Source organism: Sciurus vulgaris, assembly GCF_902686455.1.
Source record: "Sciurus vulgaris genome assembly, chromosome: 14".
In the NCBI taxonomy this organism is placed as follows: Eukaryota; Metazoa; Chordata; class Mammalia; order Rodentia; family Sciuridae; genus Sciurus; species Sciurus vulgaris.
The window spans coordinates 41,369,768-41,390,545 of NC_136475.1; the positions used below are offsets into that span (position 1 = coordinate 41,369,768).

The 20,778-nt window shown below is 43.8% G+C and overlaps 2 pseudogenes across 2 annotated transcripts in view; one reads left to right on the forward strand and one right to left on the reverse strand.

The window, feature by feature from the left end:
- The first annotated feature begins 1,479 nt into the window (after window positions 1–1,479).
- LOC306643527 (midkine-like) lies at window positions 1,480–6,162 on the forward strand (annotated as a pseudogene). The gene has a single exon. The product of its transcript is annotated as a midkine-like (transcript).
- A 2,750-nt stretch (window positions 6,163–8,912) lies between these two features.
- LOC306643514 (metalloprotease TIKI1-like) overlaps window positions 8,913–20,778 on the reverse strand; it is a 123,375-nt pseudogene continuing 111,509 nt past the window's right edge. The window contains exons 5-6 of the transcript XR_013766881.1: window positions 10,749–10,895; window positions 8,913–9,723 (exon numbers count right to left, since the gene is read on the reverse strand). The product of XR_013766881.1 is annotated as a metalloprotease TIKI1-like (transcript). The remainder of the gene's footprint in view (window positions 9,724–10,748; window positions 10,896–20,778) is intronic.

A 20,778-nucleotide genomic window follows, 5' to 3' on the forward strand; every position in this document is an offset into this window, starting at 1 on the left:
GTGTGAGGCCCTGGATTTGATCCTCAGCACCACATTAAAAAATAAATAATATAAAGGTATTGTGTCCATCCACAACAAAAAATATATTAAAAAAATGGATTCTGCTGTCATGTATAAGTAAAAAATAAATAAATAATGTAAAATTCTGTTTCCTCACTCCCCCCCCCACCCCCGCCCAGGGGCTGGAGTCAGGGTTGGAGGCAAAATTAGAGAGCCTGGGGACAACTAGCAACACACAGAACATACACGTGCACACAGACACATGTGCACATGTACACCACATATGTGCACCACACACACTATACATCTCACACAAACTGCACACATGCACACCACACATACACTCCCCAGGCAAGTTCTCTCTAGCACCCGCAGGGACAGCTGTCAAGTCCCAGCTCAGTCAGTACCCCAGCTTTCCTGGAAGACACAGTTCAATAGATGAAGGGAGACCCACAGTCTCCTTGCCACAGGTAGAGAACTATTTAGGGCGAGGCTCTCCCTCAAGAGCTGAAAAAGACCAGGAAGGAGAGAGGCTGGGCAGCCAGCAGAGGTGACTCCAGGAGGGGCAGATTTCCCAATCATGGGCAGGAGAGGAGAGCACCTCAGTCAGGGGAAGCAGCATTAACAAAGGTGGTGAGGTAGCAGGAATGGATGGTTTTCTGATGAAAGCAGTGTATTCATAATAGAAACGGGAGGTCTGAATGCTGAGACCTCAGCATGAAGAAACTAGACTCGGAACGAGAAAAAGAAATCTTGGAAGGTTTTGAGTAGAGGATACTTGAAAGATTAGTCTCAAGAATGACAAAGAATGAACCAGAGGGAGAAATGCCTGGAATGGGCTACAGACATAGGATGGAGAAAAACAAATCCCAGGGAGGCTTTACTGGAAGAAGCCAAGTGCCTAGTGAAAGTGGGAAGTGGAAAGTGCATTAATCCCTGAGGATCCCAGGATCCTGGGCAACCTTCCCTCCTCCTTCCCTTCGCTCCTAAATGCTGCCGGAAAAGAGTATAGAGTGCCCTCAGCAGTCCCAAGTACCCACCCAGCCACCTACATCTGATGTCCATCAGTCATCTAATGTCCACCAAATGGCCATTCTTCTGGGCCCCGAGGAAATGGCCATGCTGAAGCCCCTGAAGATAATAGCCACCATGGCACCCAGGCAGTCCTATGGGGGTCTCAGTCCCCTTGCTGCTCCCTACCCAGATAAAACCACAGGAAGGTTACTTGTTGATGGGTCATTCAGCCAGGGCATGTTCTACCTCATAGCCTTCACCATGCAACACATCCAGCACTATGTTGTTATCCATAAAATGGCCTGCAGTGAGAAAAACAAGCAGAAATGCTGTAGCTCTCAGGACCATCCAACATAGTCCTCAACCACACACTCCAGAACAAATAAATCACCCTGCCCACCCCCTTCCGGTCTCGCCAGCACAGTACAGTTTCAGAGAGTTTCAGTAATTGGGCCTCATGACAGCCCTGCAAGGCAGGCAGGGCAGGATAAGATGAGGTCACTGAAGATCAGCATAATGGGGAGAGTTTGCCTGGAGTCACACAGCAAAGGAGAGACAGAACCTGGATAGCAAACCCCCAATCTGGAAGACTGCCCAGAGGAGGTGACATTTGAGCAGGATTCTAAAGGATGGGGACTGGTCTGGGGAATATGAGAGTGTTCCCATCTATGAAAGAAATGCAAATGTGGTCTCTGGGGAAGCAAGCAGGCTGGTGAGACCAAATGAGTGCTCACTACCCAATCATCACTTTCCAGAAAAAGCAAAAGCCACCTAGTCTGAGAAATTACTTCTTAGAGGTTTCTGCATAGAACAGGAGCTATTGTAGTTTTAGGAGCCACAATCAGGGATCTCAGGAGCCTACAACACCACCAAAAGTAACAGCAAGGTCAACCAGAGGGAACACAGAGACCCTGGTTCCTGGTTTCACTTATGGAAATCTCTATGCATAAAAGGGGTGTCTGGCTCCACATGTTTCTTGGCAACCACTGTACTCCAGGACACCCCTCACTCTAGGCCTTCCCTTGAAAGGAGCAAGAGTCCCCACTCCAATGGTCTTTTTAGTAAAACCATTAGCTCCCAACCTCCTTCTCCCTGCAGCCTAGACCCAACTCTAACCAAAAGCAAACCAGGGAGTCGGGGGCGGCTATCACCACTCACAAGGTAACCCTGGCAAACCAGGAGCCCAAAAGTCAGCCTGAGCTGATTTAAGATCAACACCTAAGTAAGAAAATAATAAATCTTGGCTTTAAACACTCATAGTCAGTTATTTATTTACTTGAGATTGAGGGAATTACAACCGGGAACAAGGGATTATAGCTTTTGCTGAGCACCTTTGACTTTTCCAAAGGTGAGCTCCATTTCTTATCTTCATACTTTGTCTGCAGATCCCCATGACAAAAGCTAATGTTTGATATAAAAGCTCCAGCACACTCAGTTTTTGGTTATCCTCATTTTGCTAATAAGTATTTTCTTAGCCATATGGCTTTTTCTTTTTCCTTGGCATTGCTGGGATTGAACCCAGGGTCTCAAGCATTCTAGGAAAGTGCTATATCCCAAATCCAGCTTTTTAAATTTTAAAATGCTAGGAGTAAGGGTGTCAACAACCCCACCTAATCAACCCCACCTCAGAAGGCACAGGGAGAAAGCAGTCACAGGAAAATAATCATTCCAGAAAGAACCATCCTGGTCCCTCCTGACATCTGGGTGTCCAGGGGCTGTGAGAGCTCTATCCAGGGATACATCAGCATCATAAATTATGCTCTTAGAATCAGGCAAGCCCAGGTGTTCCAGTGTTACTCATGCCATCTGCCCCTGCACAAACCCTATCCCAAAGACCCACCCTCTAAACTACCCAGATCAAACTAGGCTGTGCAGCCTCCCACCTGCCCAGAACCCACATCTACCTTAACCCTCCATCAAGCACCCCATTAACATAGCACTGGATGTAGGGGAAGCTCTTAGGAGATCGACTGAGTTTAGCAAAAGCAGAAGGCAAAGCCCACTGGGCTCCAGTGTCCAGGCGCCTTCATCTCTGTGATCCCTGATCAGTACTTAGGACAAAGCTGCCTCCTAATGTTCACACCAGGGAACTAGACGGGGCATCTGGAGCCTACACCACTGTCAGGTACTTAGAAGGCAAGACCCTAGCTAACAGCTTTGTTGGAAAAAGTCATTTGTTGAGACAGGATGGAGTTGGGCATAGTGTAAGAATCCAAATATGGAACCTGAGATTTACAGAAGAGGGAAATCATTCACACAGACTTGAGGGGCACCATGGAAGGCAGAAATAGCGATTTGTTTTGTGGCAGAACTTTTCAATGAACAAGATATAGGAGCCAAACCCCTCATTTTTTATAACATTTTTATTCAAATAATTACATAGAGTAAGATTTAGTCTTTTAAAGCATAAAATTCAGTGATTTTTACTCTATGTGAGAATATAGAGTACTTAGACAAACTAAGATATCTACGATGTCACTAGATGATACAATCTAATTGGTCCACCATTGTATACATAGTCTACATGTTTTAGTCAGCTTTTTTTCTGTTGTGACTAAAAGACCTGATAAAAACAAATTTAGAGGAGGAAAGTTTATTTGGAGGCTCACACAGTTTCAGAGGTCTCAGTCCAGAGACAGCTGGCTCCATTCCTTGGGGCTCAAGGTGAAGCAGGACACCATGGCAGAAAGGGAGGAAGCAGACATCTCCGCTCCATGGCAGACAGAGGGAAGTGGCTCACATGGTGATCAGAAAGCAGAGAGAGAGAGACACTCCACTTGCCAGATACAAAATACATACCCCAAAGGCACACCCCCAAAGAACCACCTCCTCCAGCCACACCCCATTCACCTTCAGTTACCATTCAGTTAATCCCATCAGGGGATTAATTCACTGATTGGGTTAATGCTCTCATAACCCAATCATTTCATCTCTTGCATTGTTCTTGCATTGTCTCACATATGAGCTTTTGGAGGACACCGAATATCCACTGTCACTGACAGAAACGTTGTCATGCAGCACATGACAGTATTCACTGCAGTTTTCATTGCCAGATTAATGTCCAGCTTTCAGTAAAAAATTAAAATATATGCTAAAAAAAAGAAAAACAGTCTAAAGAAACAAAGTAAGCATCAGACTCAGACGTGGAAAAATCAGCTATGATGACCTGGTGTGGGAGGGAAAGAAGCGGTGCAGGCAGCCAGGGAGATGCAGCACCGAGACTTTCTCCTCCCCTTCCCTCCTCGCGCTGCTGGCGCTCACCTCCGCCGGTGGCCAGAAAGAAAGATAAGAAGGGGGTCCCAGGGAGCGAGTGTGCAGAGTGGACCTGGGGACTCTGCACCCCCAGCAGCAAGGATTACGGCGTGAGTTTCCACGAGGGCACCTATGGGACCCAGACTCGGCGCACTGGGGGCAGGGTGCCTTCCAAATGGAAGAAGGAGTTTGGAGCCCACGCAAATACAAAGTTTGAGAGCTGGCGGGGGGGGGGGGGGGGGCGGGGGGACTGTGTTGGGGGCACAGGCACCAAAGCCCGCCAAGGCACCTGGAAGAAGGTCCGGTAAAATGCCCAGTGCCAGGAGACCATCCGCGTGACCAAGCCCTGTACTCCCAAGACCAAAGTCAAGGCTAAAGCCAAGAAAGGGAAAGGAAAGGACTGAGGCCAGGTCGGGATGCCATGTAGCCACTGGCCTTATCTAGGGCCAGGCCCGCACCCTTCCCTCCCACAGGCCCGATATAACCTACCACCTACCAGTGCCTTTTTCTGTTTGTTAGCTTTATCAATCATGCCCTGCCTCTGTCTTCTTACTCCCCACCCCGACTCCCAAGTGCCCAAAGTGGGGAGGGACAAGATTCTAGGAAGCTTGAACCTCTCCCCAAAGGAATTTGATTCCCAATACCCACTTCGTTCTTTCCCACCATGATACCTGTTACTGAGAAATAAATGAACCAACTTTTTTTCTCCCAATAAAAGCTTTTCAATATTAAAAAAAAAGTTGATATGAAATATGATTGAACTGAAAAGCATTATTAACCAAATGGATCTGACATTTATAAAATACTTCATCCAACAATGTAAGAAAACACACTTTCATGTGGAATAGTCACCTAGATAGACTACATTCTGGGTCATAAAACATGCCTCAGCAGTTTTAAAAGAATAGAAATCATACAATGTAAGTTCTTGGACAACTGAATTAAACTAGAAATTGATAACACAAAGGTATTCCCCAAACCCAAAATACATAAAGATTGAACAGTATATTTTTAAATAGAACAAGATTCAAAGAAGTTTCCAGAGAAATTTAAGAGAGGATCAAACTAAGTGAAAATGAAAATAAAACATCAAAATTTGCAGGATGTTGTAAGAACAATGTTTAGAGGGAAATTCACACAATATGTATATATTAGAAAAGAAAGATTAAAATCAATAATCTGAACTTGTATCTTTTTTAAAAAATACTTTTTAGTTGTTGACGGACCTTTTTATTGTATTTATTTATTTTTATGGGTGCTGAGAATCAAACCCAGTGCCTCACACATGCTAGGCAAGAGCTCTACCACTGAACCACAACCCCAGCCCTGAGCTTGTACCTTTGACAGAGCTACCCAGCTGCCGTGCAGTGCAGTCAGCCTACTGGTCTCTGCTGAGAAGTGGCAGTGGAGCGTGGAGCAGTGTAGTGGTGGCATGGATTCGGTATAGGCAGGGAAGAGGTGTAGAGCCAGAACCAAGGTAAGCCAAGGCATGCTGACCCCAGCGGCATCATGGCCTGCACACAGCGGGGATGCCTGCTGCAGAACACTGTGTGCAGTGCTGCAGCCCCATCCCAGGACCTTAACCTCCCACTTCCTGACCTGCCACAAGAAAATGGAAGTGGGCAAACTTGAATGAAAGTTGGGGTTCAAGAATTGACCAATAGCCTTAGTATGTTTCCAAGCCCTAATTAACAAAAGTTTGGACCAATATCAGTGAGTCAAGTGCTATATACAAACTCCTAAACTAGCTCACTTCAGCAGAGAACACCTGCTATTGGGTCCCCTTGTCCCCTAGTGCACTGCAAGGTTGCTGCTCCTGTTCTTCAAATAATTTTTCATTACAATCACTCATCCTGATCCGTGGCATTCATTCTTCAAATTCATGAGACAAGAACCCTGAAAGAAGAAGAAATTGACGATGAACTGCTGGGGTCTGCTGCAACACTAGAGGGCATGGCCTACCATTAAGAACTGCAACACTTCTTGACCGCAGAGGCCTGTGGCTTGTGCAAGACCCCACCTGGCAGCAGAAGTAGTGAATCAAGTTTCAATTCAAAACTCCAGTTTCACCTTCAAAAACTAGAGAAAGAAGAGCGATTTAAGGCTAAATCAAGCAGAAAGGAAATAATAAAAATTAAAGCAGTAATCATGAAAATGAAACCATAAAATCAATACAGAAAATCAACAAAATCAAAAACTGGTTCTTCAAAAAGATCAATATAACTAATAAACTTTTAGACAGGCTAAACAGTGGGAAAGGGAGAAGCCACAAATTGCTAATGCTGAAAGTAAAAGAGGAGTCATCACTACTGATCCCAGGAAGAGTAAAAGGATAATAAAAGAATATGAACAACTCTAGGTTCACAAATCTGGTAACATAGATGAAGCCAACCCCTCTTCCTAGGGTACATTGTTGTTGCTATCTGCTGTTGTTATTGTTATATTGCTGTTGCTGTTTGTTTGTTTAGTAACTTTCCAGGACTAATTCAGTAAGGTCAGGATTCCTTGATAGGTGTGGCCACTGAAGTCTCTGCTCAGTTAGCTTAGTGAAGAGCTAATGACTGTTCAGATTTCCTTAAATACCTTGAACCAGTAAGTCTCCCAGCCTTCGAAGAGAGGCTGCATGAGTTTGGGGCATGCCTTCAATGCTCCAGCAGGCAGTTTACAACCCTGCCTTCGTTTTTCTTCTGTACAGACATAGGTGACAGATTAGGACCTTCTCAGGTCTACACAGCCTTTCTCTTACACTTGGCCTTTGAGATTCCCAAGAATATGTCAAAATTTTTCAAGATCCCATATGGCACATCTCATATCCATTTTCCTTTTAAGTTTTTTGGTCAGTCTGTTGTAAGCTACAATTATTGCTGTCAAGGGCAGCTATGGCAACTGCCACTGACTATTTTCAATAAACACCCTAGGAATATGGCTATACACAGAATAAGTTTTGAGTCAAGTCAAATGAAGATAAGCTTGGAATGAAACTTTCAGGGAGCTATGAGATAGGTAAAATAATGATGATTCTTTAAGGATGGAGCTTCAGGGGAACTCCAAACCTATTATCTCCCTTCCAATAATTGTTAAGCAACCAGTTGTCATAGCTACTGAGTTTCAAGGCTGTTGGTTTTCAAGATTAAGCTAGGAAGAATCTGGGACAAAGAGGATAAAATGGAGCACATTAAATGTCACTAATCTCTAGTTTTCTTACATAAACACACTTCTGGGATTGTTTCAAGTCTTTATTTCATTTCCAGAGCTCTGTAAAAGTTGATACTGACCATTTTTTTCTCAGTGTTCTCATTTCCTTTTATGGAGGAGCAGGTTTTGGGAAGCCTTTACTATTATTCTGCAAGTGTTAATCTCTAAACTCACATTTTAGTGGTAAAGAAACTGAGGAAGGGCTGGGGATATAGCTCAATTGGCAGAGTGCTTGCTTTGCAATCCCCAGCACTACAAAAAAAAAAAAAAAAAACTATGAAACTGAGGAAGGTGACTTGTTCAAATTAATGAAGAGTATGGTTTGGATCTTAGATATGTCCCAAAGGTTTATGTGTTGTCCCCTGCAGGTGACACCACTGAGAGGAGGTGGACCCTTTAAGAGGGCCCAGTGAAAGGAAGTTAGGTCATTGGGGTTTCATCCTTGGGGGAGATCCTGGGACCCTACACTCTTCTTCTCTCTGTTTTCCTCCCAGCTGCCATGAGGGGAGCAGTTTCCTCCACCATAGGTGCCTGCCGTGATGTACGGTCTCACCACAAGCCTAAAAACAAGTAGGCCAAGCAATCATGGATCAAAACCTTTGAAACTGTGAGCCAAATAAGTCTTTCCTCCTTTTAAGTTGATCTGTCTCAGGCATTTGTTACAGCAATGGGAAGCTCACTGACACACCAAGACAGTGTGAGGATCTGAAAGGACATCACCTAGCCAGCAAATGGTCCTTCTGTACACTGCCCAGCCTCTGGCTTCTCTGTCCTTAATTCCTCAGGCTACAAAGAATTATGGGTCAAAAATCACTCAAAAGCAGAAGAGAAATTATTTCAAAAGACCCAAAAAAGGAAATGATTTCCCCCATCCATGTATATATTAATAGTTAACAATGGCTGATGTGTCAGCCTCAGGCCTAACTTGCGAGTCTCAAAGGAAGGGAAGCAAAGAGAAACAAACATTAGTGACAGTTTAAAAAGCAAAAGATGTCAGAAAGAAGTTGGGATTGAGTGCTGAGTTCAGAGGACAGAGAGATGCCTTCCCAGCTGATTCGTGTGTCAGTAAGCCCCCGTGTGGAGGGAAAGCAATGGATGATGTCACATACCTGGGCCATCCAGCAACACTGCCACCACACTGGATTCCCAGCACCAGCTGGAGCCTCTCTGCAAATGAAGCGGATCACTGCTGACATCTCTATTCCTGGCTAACACGGGCCCGGAGCAGGGGCTTCATCTCAACATTCCCCTCACAGAGGCAGCAGATCCCAGAGTCTAATCAGAGTCGACCAGCTCCTAAAGCAAAGGAAAAGCCCTCTTCAGGAAACTCCTCCAAAAGAGCCTTCCCTTGCTCCTCCATTCTCTCATTCCACTTTTAGATCAGCTCCTGGTGGAAGTGATGTGCTCCTGAGGCTGAAGTGAGGCGTTTATGAAATTGGGAACCTCTGCCATGAGAAAAAGAAAGAAAACAAAGACAACAGTGTAACTCATGAAGTTGCTTCACCTGAACATCGAATCCCGCCACCTGAATGACGAGGTGGTCAAGAGAAGGGTGAGGGGGAGACATGCTATTCTTGGTGTCTCCTGTCTGTTATGCTTCATACTCTACCCAAGCAAAAGAATATTAAGTGAAGTGCACTAAAAAACTCTTAGGCTGTTTAAGATAATACTTCCATTCCACTTAAAAGATTGTTTGATGCCATGTATTTATTTATTTTTATTTTTTTTAGGTTGAAAAAAAGGATATATTTAGAATTAGACAGCTGGACTATGTTTAGATGATCCCAATTTGGTGGCAATATCCAAAGCATCATAATCAGGAGCCAGTTGAAAGTACGCCTTCTTCTCTCCATCAGGCCTGATCAGGGTGCTAAACTTGGCCACATCAATGTCATAGAGCTTCTTTACAGCTTGTTTGATCTGGTGTTTGTTGGCCTTTGCATCCACAGTGAACACAAGTGTGTTGTTGTCTTCAATCTTCTTCATGGCTGACTCAGTGGTCAGGGGGAACTTGATGATGGCATAGTGGTCAAGTTTGTTTCTGCTGGGGGTGCTCTTTCGAGGATATTTGGGCTGCTTCCTGAGCCACAACGTCTTGGGTTGCTAGAAGATAGGTGATGTGTGGATCTTCTTCTTTTTATGGCTGTGGACACCCTTCAGCATGGCCTTCTTGGCCTTCAAAGCTTTTGCCTTTGCTTTGGCTTTGGGAGGGGCAGGAGCTTCCTTCTTAGCTTTCGGCGCCATCTTGGTGAAAAGGCGATGCTATGTATTTATATAAAGGAAACCATATCTTTGTACAGTCCATGCACAGTTTTAACTTGAAAAACACTTGCTTTTTTCATAAAAGAAATGTTATATGGTTAATATCTTAGAATTAATAATTATGATTCCACTATTCAAAACATGAGATATATCTATAAACATTTACCTGTTTTATAAATTTTATACATTTAACATTTTCATTATTTCTCCACTTCCTATTTTTCTCTCTTGGGCAAACATTTTATGAGGTGAGAACACTGGTCCTGGAGGGGGAGACAACACACTCCACTACTTCAAAAGCTGAGCTGGCACTAGCCACTTTCACAATATCCTGGCGAGGAGGGGCAAAGAGGGGGAAGAGAATGTGCTGGGGTTCCATGGAAGCTTGCTGATTAAAGCATAGTAAATATCTGTTCCACCTTCCTCCTGCTGAGGGGCTGAGATCCTCAGAGACCTGATAAGTCGCTTAACTCCCCTTGATGGTCCAAAGCAAAAGGCCTGTCCTAGGTATACACTGACACCACCACAGCATGGCTGCACTCATCCAGTTATAATGCGGGATGGAATGATCCATGTCTGCAATGCTGGCAGCCTTCCCAGCTCTCATGTGCAGCCTTCATAAAAATTTCAAAAGCATGCTGGGTGCAATGGTGCATGCCTATAATCCCAGCAACTCAGCACACTGAGATAGGAAGATCACAAGTTTTGCTCCATCATTTCTCAAAAGTGTTAAGTCAATCAGGAGGCCATTGGATTTGGAACCTGACAGCTGGTTCACAAGGCCTGCTGTTGAACCCTCTGAAGCTTCACCCTGTAACTGCAGCCTGGAATTAGTCCTGATCAATGCCCCCCTCCATCCTTAGAAGCTTCATAAAGAATGCTCATTAGCTGAAGCATCTCATTCAATGACATCTAAATCTGCCAATTTTATTTTTAGAGCCTTACATGACCTCTCTCCTTAGTACACCCAGATGCCCATGGGTAATGTCTTTTTCTTGATCTCATCAGAGGACAAGGCCACTCACTGGGGAGCTGCCATGGCTGAAGATGACAGAGCAGAGGTCCCCACAGTTATGGAGTCTAGTGAGATCGTCCATGGTGTAGGTGATCTGAAAGCTGCCTGCTTGCAGGCTCTCCTGCTGCAGGAGGGTCTGGTTCACAGCAAAGAAAACCTGAAAGAGGGGAGAAAACACAGGTCCCTTTCAAGTTCAATGACAAGGCAATCATTTGCTTATTTCTTTTGTCCACAGCTGGCAATAGTCTCATCTCTCAATATACAAGGATCCTGTTGCTAAAACAGAGAGCACAAATCCCTGGCTGGTGTCCAAAGAAAAGGAGACCTAAATCAATTCCAATTAGATCATACTTGGGGAAGAGTCCTAAGGGGCTCATGACAACCTGGAACTCTTCCATGAGAGCTACAAAGAGGTAAGGAGACCCAGGAGCTCCTGGGGGGAATGACTGGAGAATCCAGGAGGTCCGATTACAGGTAGACCTGCAGAAGAACCTATTGATATACACATGTCTTTTCTAACCATCAGTGCAGCATTGTAGTTAATAGATTCACTAGATCCATTGGAAGTTAATGAAAGTTAATGTTAAAAAAAAAAGTAAATGAAATTTGCCACGTTTTATTCGTATGGAACTTCTCAGAGTCTTTGATACCCTAATGAGCAACATGGTTCTTCCTTAGTGGGAAAAGAGCATGCTTACTTGAGGTCATCTATGATGGGAAATCAAGATTCAAGGAATTTTTCTCAACAGGAAATTCTGTCTGACACTGGAAAGCTAAGGGAAAGGGGGGCTCTGGCATCATGTCAACATTAGGGCTGGATAATTCCTACAAGATTACTGACAACACTTAAGATCCTGTGGAATTTTCTATCACCTTTTCCCTGACATAGATACAGATATATAGTCTCTGACAGCTACTCTTCCATCTGATTCTCAAGGAATCAGCCTACTAGATGCTCTTTGCTGTAACATTCTCTTCTTGGCTGAAACACAGATGTGCTCAGTCCATCAGAGCATTCTAACCAGGAGGTCCTCACTAAGATATTTTCAACTCTCCAGATACAGTACATAGAGGCCTCATGTCAGCAAAACACTCTCATTAGCTCCAGTACCTTCCCTCTTTTTTTCCTCTTTCACACACACTTCTGTTTTGATTGGGAAACGAGGAAACATGTTGATTTGCTTCCCACAGGTCACTCTGGCATGGGCCTACCTGCACGCATGCTCTGTTTTAGTTTATTTGTGCTCCTACAACAAAATACCTAAGACTCTGCAATTTATAAAGAAATTCGTAAATTCCAAGATGAAAGCACCAGTATTTGATCTGGTGAGAGCCTTCTTACTGTGTTCTTGCATGGCAGAAGGCAGAAGGGCCAGCCAGCTAGTGCTGTGGAAGACTCTTTTATAAGGGCCTTAATACCCTTCCAGAGGGAGGAGCCTCATGACCTCTTCCCCTTTTAAAGAGACCACCTCTTGATACCATAACATTGGCAACACCTGGAGTTTGGACCCCCTCCAAGCTCATTTAAACCATAGCTCCACCCCCTGCCCCCCTAATCATCCCCCCACAACTTCCACCTTCCCTCAGTTACTCTAACTTTCCTGTTCCTGTCATGCAGTCTTAACTGAAGGGTTGGGGGCAGATCCTTCTTTGTAAAATCCCCTCCCCTCCTCTCTTTTCTGATGCTTCCCCTTCTCTCTGCATAGGCACCTCCAGCCTCTCCTAGGAGGCATCTTCCCCAGGGCCTGAAGACCAGTTCTTCTATCTAGGGTACTTCTGGACTATAGTGTATTCCCACCCTCCCAACCCTGTATTGGTGACAAGTCCAGAGCTGAACTGATGGCCTGCTCAGCTTGTCATGCATGATCACAGCCCAGACAAAGAGGTAAATACACTCACAATTTGCAAATTATGGTATAAGTGAGGCAGCCCAGCTTTCCACAGTCATGAGCCCTGCATTCAAAACCCGAATAATCAGGACCTATGCACAACTGTGGGGAATTGCTGACATCACATTACCTGGAGGAACAAACCTTTATGGGGGAGGATTAGGGGCATTATGAAACACCTATCAGATATGCCTGCCTCCAGGCCAAGGTCTCAAACATTCTGTCTCAATACAACTTGGGCCAACTTCTCTCTCAAAGTTGTACTGGCTCAGAAATACCTGTGTATGGGCTTTGCTGTTCTCCTAAAGGCATTCAGGACAAACTCAGGTTGCCTACTGCTAATAGACTTTCTTCCAAGGGTATTCATCAATTTAAAAAAAAAAAATTCTTGGTATTTAGAGCCATTTATTCTAATAGACATGCCAGTCTGCAAAACAGGGAGGGAGAGACCATGTATAGACTGTAAGGAATCTGGCTTCCCCCACCACCTGTCAATCTGCATTCTCCCTGCCTCTCCTGTTACAGGAATCTGGCTTCCCCCACCACCTGTCAATCTGCGTTCCCCCGCCTCTCACGTTACAGGAATTTCCGGCTTACATTGCCATAATCTTCCTGCCTCCCTCGTCTGTAAGAATTCTCCTCCGCCATTGGTTCCTTTCAGCCCGCGAAATTCCTATGTCTGAGAGAAACCTTGCGCCATGTTCTCTCTTTCTTTCTTCCCTTTCCCCGTGCAGACGTGAATCGTCTGCATAAAATAAAAGTTTCTTGTGTGAGACCTGTATCTGTGGAGCTTTTCTGGGAGCTAGCAATGAACCATAACTGCGCCTTTAACGCCTAACATAGACCACATCAGATATTAAACAAGAATGTTGCCTCCTATTTTCTGAATAAATTGGGAATCAAATAAAAAGAAGAATTTTGCTTATGCAGTCCATTCTCAACACACTCAAATGTCAGATTAATTTAAAAGACATTTCACCTTATCATGCAAGGCTTACAAAGTCTGTTAGAATTTTTTATGTTTATTTTTGATGATTAAGCTTTAAAGAAGTTTGTATCCCAGAACTAAGCTAATAACATTTATAATTTTCTCAGTGTTAACTGAGTGTCAGGACCATGCTATATGCTTAGCTTAGGTTCTCATCTTCTTAAGATCCTAAAAATAATAACTATTGTTAATCATATTTTAAAGATAATAAAAATGCTAGACCAAGTGGCAATGTCTATAATTCAGCTATTTGGGAGGCTGAGGCAGGAGAATTCTAAGTTCAAGAGAAACTTAGTGAGACCCTGTCTCAAAATAAAAATAAAAGAATTGCAGGTATAGGTCAGTGGTAGAGCACTTACCCAGCATGTGAAGCCCTGGGCTCAATCCCCAATACCAAAAAAAGAAAAGAGAAAAAAAGCAAGAAAAAGATACCAAACAACTTGTTCAGATAACATAGGTTAGTAAACCAAAACAGAGTTTGCCCGTGGATTTGTGCTGCATATGAGGCTATGCTGCGACCAACAGGCACTAACAGGATTTTGGTGTGTGATCTAATTTAAATTAAGGCTTAATCTAAGGGCCTATAAACCTGAAACTAGGAGCCCTCAGAACAGTTCTCTTTGACCTCTACCAAAAGCCACCTTTGCCCAACTCTGGTTAACATCTATCTTTAATATCAGGTGATGTTAAGATATCACCTGATGATCTTCCTTCCTTTGTATGCCTAGTCCTGGAAAGTCGAAAAGCCAAAATCAGGGGACAGGTAGGTGATCAGAGGGGAAACAGGGTCAGAAAGTCCTGGCTGAGTCTGCCCACCCTGCTCCACTTGTTCACTGACCCTCTCCTCATTCCTAACCAACTTTACAGTTCCCGCTAAGGCTTTCTCACATGTGATGAGGTTCCAAGAGATACTGTAATAAAGCACCTCAAACTGGGTCACTTAAAGATCAGAAATGTTTTGTCTCACCATTCTGCAGGTTGTGTTTGTAATCAAGATGTCCACAGGGTCTCACTGCCTCTGGAGGCCTTAGGGAAGGATCCCACCCAGGATTCTCCTACCTGATGCCTCCAATCTACACATTTCTTTCTGTGTATCTGTCTCTGTGTCCATAATGGGTTAAGGCCTGCCCTAAGGACCTCATCTTAATTTTATCATCTACAAATGTCCAAATATGGCCACATTTGGAGGTGCTGAGTGTTAGGACTCTAGAGGGTTGGGACATAACTCAAACTATAATAATCTCAGTTCTACTTTTTTTTTTTTTTACAGTTAATATGCATATGGTAAAAATTCCAAAAAGTATGTAGAAATAGATCTCTCTCTAATTCTTGTTCCCCAAGCACCCTCCCTAAAAGCAACTGCTGTTGCCAGAATCTTGTATCTTCTTCTATGGATGGTCTCTGTATGTAAAAACAGAGAGATAGATGGATGATCCACAGATCAATCAATAGATACATGAATTGGTATGGAGATAGAGATAGATACAGAAATACAAAATGACAGAGATACAGTGATATTTCCTCTATTTCTTTGTTTTTGTTTCTTTGGTCTTTAAGTACAACATAAAAGCCTTTCTGTGAACAAACACTGAAATTAATATAAAATGAACAGGGAAAAAAAAAAGCCAAGGTCTGGGGAAGGGTACCTTCCATTGTTTTTTAAGGAACTATAGCCTGAGACATCCTTAAACCCATGATAATGCTGAGATAGGGATTTAGGGGAAAAAAGAGTGATACTGAGTCTCAAAGGAAATGCCCACAAGTCACTGAGATGCAGAAAGCAGTCTTAGAGCTTTAGGACATGCCCTTGGCTGACGCCCTTATAAAATGAGGGAAATTCGCAAGCAGAGGGGAGACTGGAGCAAAACTGTGCAGTTCCACCCTGGCTCCATCTCCAGTCAGTTCCCTAACTACAGCTCCTCCATAAAGATTGGATGCCAACTCAAGGAGGGGCTTCTCACTTTCTAAGTAGCACACATTCTCCCTTGAAAGTGTATCTACTTTCTAAATAAACCTTTGTCTATGCCTTTCTCAGGTGCATGACTAAAATCCTTTTTCGTCACATATGCTGAGAACCACAGTGCTCCTGAGTCAAAGTTCCTCTCCCTCTGTGAACTTCTCAGACCCTTCTCTGGAAACATCTCTTCTCCTGTGACAGTATCAATGACTGAGGCAAATCATAGAACAGGAAGAAGGAAATTTCCAACTGCATGAAAGTACAAAATTAAGGTTCTCTGCAGCTTTTCAACTAAGAAAGCAGGTTAGATACAGAAGTCCATTGTACAGACACCCCAGAAGGTGTTCCCATGGCCCCCAAGTCAAAGCTATCCTAGGACCTCTGCTGAAGGAAAAACAGGGAGGGGCAGCCCTTGGCTGGGGATATAGCTCAGTTGGTAGAATGCTTACCTCACAAGCCCAAGACCCTGGGTTCAATCCCCAGCACCGCAAAAAAAAAAAAAAAAAAAAAATCCTGCCCTTGACCACTCTAAGTATCCAAAGCCACCTCTCCTTAGGCAAGGACTGCCTGAGTTGCAGACCCAAGAACCTCTAAGGTAAGGAGAGGCAGTATGCCTAACTTCTCCTGCACACACTGCCCTGTTTATGATCCAGATCAGAAAATTCAATTACAGCCTTCATGTCCTGCTAGAGATCACAGTGTCGGGTCACTTTCCACCTCTGAGAGAAAAATCCATGATACTGTCTTCTTCTCACAGCCTATTCCATCCTGCAAGATGTATTGTAAGTGCCAAATCACTGTACCCTCCTACCAAAACCACAGACCCTGAATGAACAGCCCAAGACATGATTCCAATGCTTCCTCCCTCCCCAAGTCATGCCATTTACACCTGTGTGGAAACAGGGTTCAATGACATAGCACTAGCTATCCTATCTGCACAGGATAGCCTCAAAAATCATCCACAAGCAAAAAGTACTCATCTATAGATCAAATACAAATTGCTTCATTTCAAAACTCTTTTAATTTGCATGAGTTTAGATTTCTAGAAGGGTAACAAGACAGCAAGAAAGAATTACTAGAAATTATCATAATAGGACAAAATTCCTATTTTGCATGGAGTTTCCAATGGTAAAAAAGACAAAAGGGTTTATTTTTCTCCTTGGAAACACGGTAAGATAGACATCCTGCTACTTTCACATTAGAGCTCACCTTATATTATATATACTGTATGTCTTTTTTTTTTAAAGATGATTATCAGTCCACTCTAAATCATATCTTCTTATCAGCAAAAAACTACTCCCACTTCCTCCAATGAAACAGGCACAGCCCCTGCACTGCCTCCTGAAAGGCTGCATCACTGAAGACAGTGACAAGTTTATTACCAGACAGTTCACACCCGTGCTCCGATTTCACCCTCCTTCCACGTCCCGCCCCAAGTCTCCCTTTCCACTGTTTCCTTTCCTCCCACTGTCCTCTCTCCCTTTCTTTCTGAGCTGTGTAATGAATCAGTTAAGACCCCTGTCCAGCATTTTCAGTCAGCCTCTTTCTCTTTCCTGAGTCTTCGTTAGCTGTGGGGCTGGTTGAGGGGGTTCAAGTTCAGCGGATGCCTTTTTTGTCAAACACGAAGGCCCCTCAGTGAGTCTCTCCACTTTTCAGCACTTTCATACCCCTCAGATCAAACAGCTTCTCTGTATATGAAAGACACCGCCCATTATGGGGCTCACACGAGCCCACCAGCTTTCAACCACCCAGCGCTCCAAACAAAGGGCTTCCCATCTGCTCGGGCACTCACCTTACCTTCTGGGGCCTGGGGTTGCTGTATTTTCTTTTTTCTGAGTTCACTTTTGAGAACCATTCAGTCCCCTGAAGATCGTTTGGGAGCAGTAGGGAAAGGGTCTCCCTTGTGTTCAGGCCATTCACCCCAGTAACTTTTTAAGATACCTAAAAGATGCCTGGTCCTGGCCTCTCCACCTTACCCAGATATCCAGGCAGTGGGGATGTTCTTCTCAGGCTCATTTTCTCTCTTTCCAGTTACTCTTTAAAATTCCTCCCCCTTACCTTAAAGGGGACTAGTCCCTTAGAATTGTCTAGACCAGCTTCAAAGCAAGATGGTAATGAAAGTCCTGCTTCAAAGATAGTAGAATCAAAATATCACATCATCCCATTGGTATGTATAGTTCTTATGTTTTATCAGTTAAAATTTTTAAGAACTAATAAGTTATGCTGCCATGCTTAGGAACTAAAACTGCCATGCACTTCTTTGGACATTTACTTCTAGGCAGAGGGGGAGGCACTTCTCAAATCTTGGAACTGAGTTCTTATCAGTGAAAGGACTCAAGCACCAAGACCAGAGAAACTGCACTTGAGTAACACTTCAACCTGGGAAAGTGCTATTTTGTACTTGATGATCTGTTCCTGAAAGTCAGGAGAGCATGGAAGGAACTTGGAAGAATGCACAGGGCAGACTGGGCCTTTCATTTCTCTTCCTGACACCTCCAGAATGTCTGCAAAGCATTCTCCTTTCTTTGGTTAGGGCTCCTGGCCACTGTTTCTCCTTTCCAACTAGCCCAAGTCCTGCCCTGACTCCCACAGCCATTGAGCACATCCATCTTATCCTACTGTGGACAGAATTGTATCCTCCCAAATTCATATGCAGAAACATGAATCCCCACCCCCTGACTGTACATGGAGTCAGAACCTTTAAGGAAATAATTAAAGGCTAAATGAGATCATAAGAATAGAGCTCGGATCCAATAGAACTGTTATCCTTATAAGAAAAGGAACAGATGCCAGAGCACTTCGCCTGCCCCTCTCCTCCCACCACTGCTTCTAGCTCATACAAAGAAATGGCTGTGTGAGAATGAAGAGAGAGTAGGTGAGGGGGGAAGGATGGGAAGAGGCTAGTCAATCGGAACTAAGGTACAATTACATAGGAGTAAGAAGTTCTGGTGTGCTATTGCACAGTAGGGTGACTATAGCTAATGATAAAGTACTGTACATTTCAAAAAGCTAGAAGAATCAAAATATCACATCATCCCATTGGTATGTATGGTTTTTGCGTTTTATCAGTTAAAATTTTTAAAAAACTAATAAGAAAATACAATTCTAACAAAAATATACTATAATAAAAGTTTATGAATGTGTCTTCTCTATATAGATCTTTCTAAAAATATGGAATTTTCCACTTAGTATTTCAGATCATGGGCAACAGAAACCATGGAAAACAAAACTGAGAATAACGGGGGCTTCTGTATGGATAAGTGCAATAATGCCTGTGGTGTATGGCAGGAAACTACATGGTCAACAGCCACTTTCAAGGTCCAGGGCAGCCTTCTGGCTCCATCTCTGGGCCAGGAAACACCTAGAGTACCTGGACCCCTAGAGACTTTAACCAGCTCTTTGGAGGGTCCTTGGTAACCACTAGTCCCAACCCACCTGTCTCCTTGCCCTGCCCCTTCTCTTCTGCTTCATTCACTACCACCCAGGAGGTAGATTCTTAGGAGAGCTAGAGAGTTGCCCCCTCACTCTGTCTGCTATAGAGACTTGCTGGGAGTTACTCCTAAAGTCTAGAGGTGTCCTTGAGTTGACCCTTCAAACAGATGTCAAGAAAGAGCTTGCTGCCAGAAGTTTGAAGGAGCTCCCTGCTCTAAACCACATTCGCCAAGGGAAAAGGTAGAGATATGGGGTAGAAACTAAGTTGCAGAGTCCATGACATACTCCTTTTATGACCTACAAACCCAAAGGTAGCCAGGCAGGGCCAGATCCAGCCTAGACAGTCTCTAACAACACTAATAGCTTGTGTGGTATCCATATATGAATGCAAAAATACCTATTCTTTTCACAAAGTCTACTTCAGACTTTAAGAGAGGCAGCCCAGAGTTGAGGGAAGGCAGAATCAACCTTTGCGCTGTCTTTGAGCCCCCCAAATAAGAAACAGAGTGCCTAGCCCATGCAGAGGCTTAAGAACTGTGAAGGCAAATCCTAAGCCAGGCCCATTCCCAGGTGGAAACACAGAGCTCTAGTATGCACCTAGGAGTTCATGAATATCACAGGCAGCCACAAAGTTCACAGCTGATTTGACTTTCCATGTCTGATTAAAAAAAAAAAAAGAAGAAGAAGAAGAATGAGAAGGAGGAGAAAGAGGAGGAGGAGGAGAAGAAATAATTAAAGGGATGAACAAAATGAAGAACTGCTATGCAACCCCCCTCAAACCCAAAAGAGCTAAAAGTTCACCAGATTTTCAATTTAGGAAGAGTGTTCACCCACATCTTTTACATGCTTATGGTAAAAGCAGGAACAAAGTCTTATTCAGGAAACAGATGTGATAGGTTCCTAGGATGTTGACAGTAACTGTAGCACTTCTACCCATCTATGCCTAGGTATAAGAACTATGGTACAGTAATGTTGGGAAAGAATGTCAAAAATCAAAAGGATGTAATCAAAGCAAAACACAAAGATTAGACTTCCTATGAATTTTAAGATGCTGGTTCACATGCTATTAGAAGAGCTGTACTCAACTATTCTGGGTCTTGGGGACATATTCACATTGTGCTCTCTGTCCACCAAGGCACTAACAAATTCATTGGTGCCCTTGGTTCTTCCCCAGTGCCGCACACTGAAATCTGACTATCACATGTCCTACCTGGCTGGTACATTCTGCAATGGCTCACTCATTATCCAACAACCATTCATGAGCACCTTCTGCTGGTAGCACATAAAAACCAAAGGTCCAGCCTCAAGGCCAGATCAGGACCCCAGTAAACACTTCCACAGGGATTTTGAGAAGACTGCAGAAGGTCAACTCTGGACTCGGGAACTCTTCACAGAAGTCATGTGTAAGCTAAATGAGCCACCAGCCAGAGCAAAAGCATGCAGCAGGGCTCCAGGCAGAGGGCACAGCATGTGCCTACACAGAGCTCACCTATTTCTAGAGGTTTCTACAGAGGGTGTTGCACCACAAGTACCTGAACAGATTTGCCCATATTCTAGGACTCGGTTCCCTTTCAAACAGTTCACATAATTTTCCTAGACCTTTACTTTAAACCTACCAGGAAAACAAGAATATCAGATCTCCATGTTCAAATGTCTTCCAAATCATTCTGGAAAATGTAGGGAAGTCCCCCATCAGCATCATGCTCAATATGAAAAAATGAGACCACTCTAGCTTACTGGAATTTATGATCAAGGAACCTCTCAGTAAATCAGA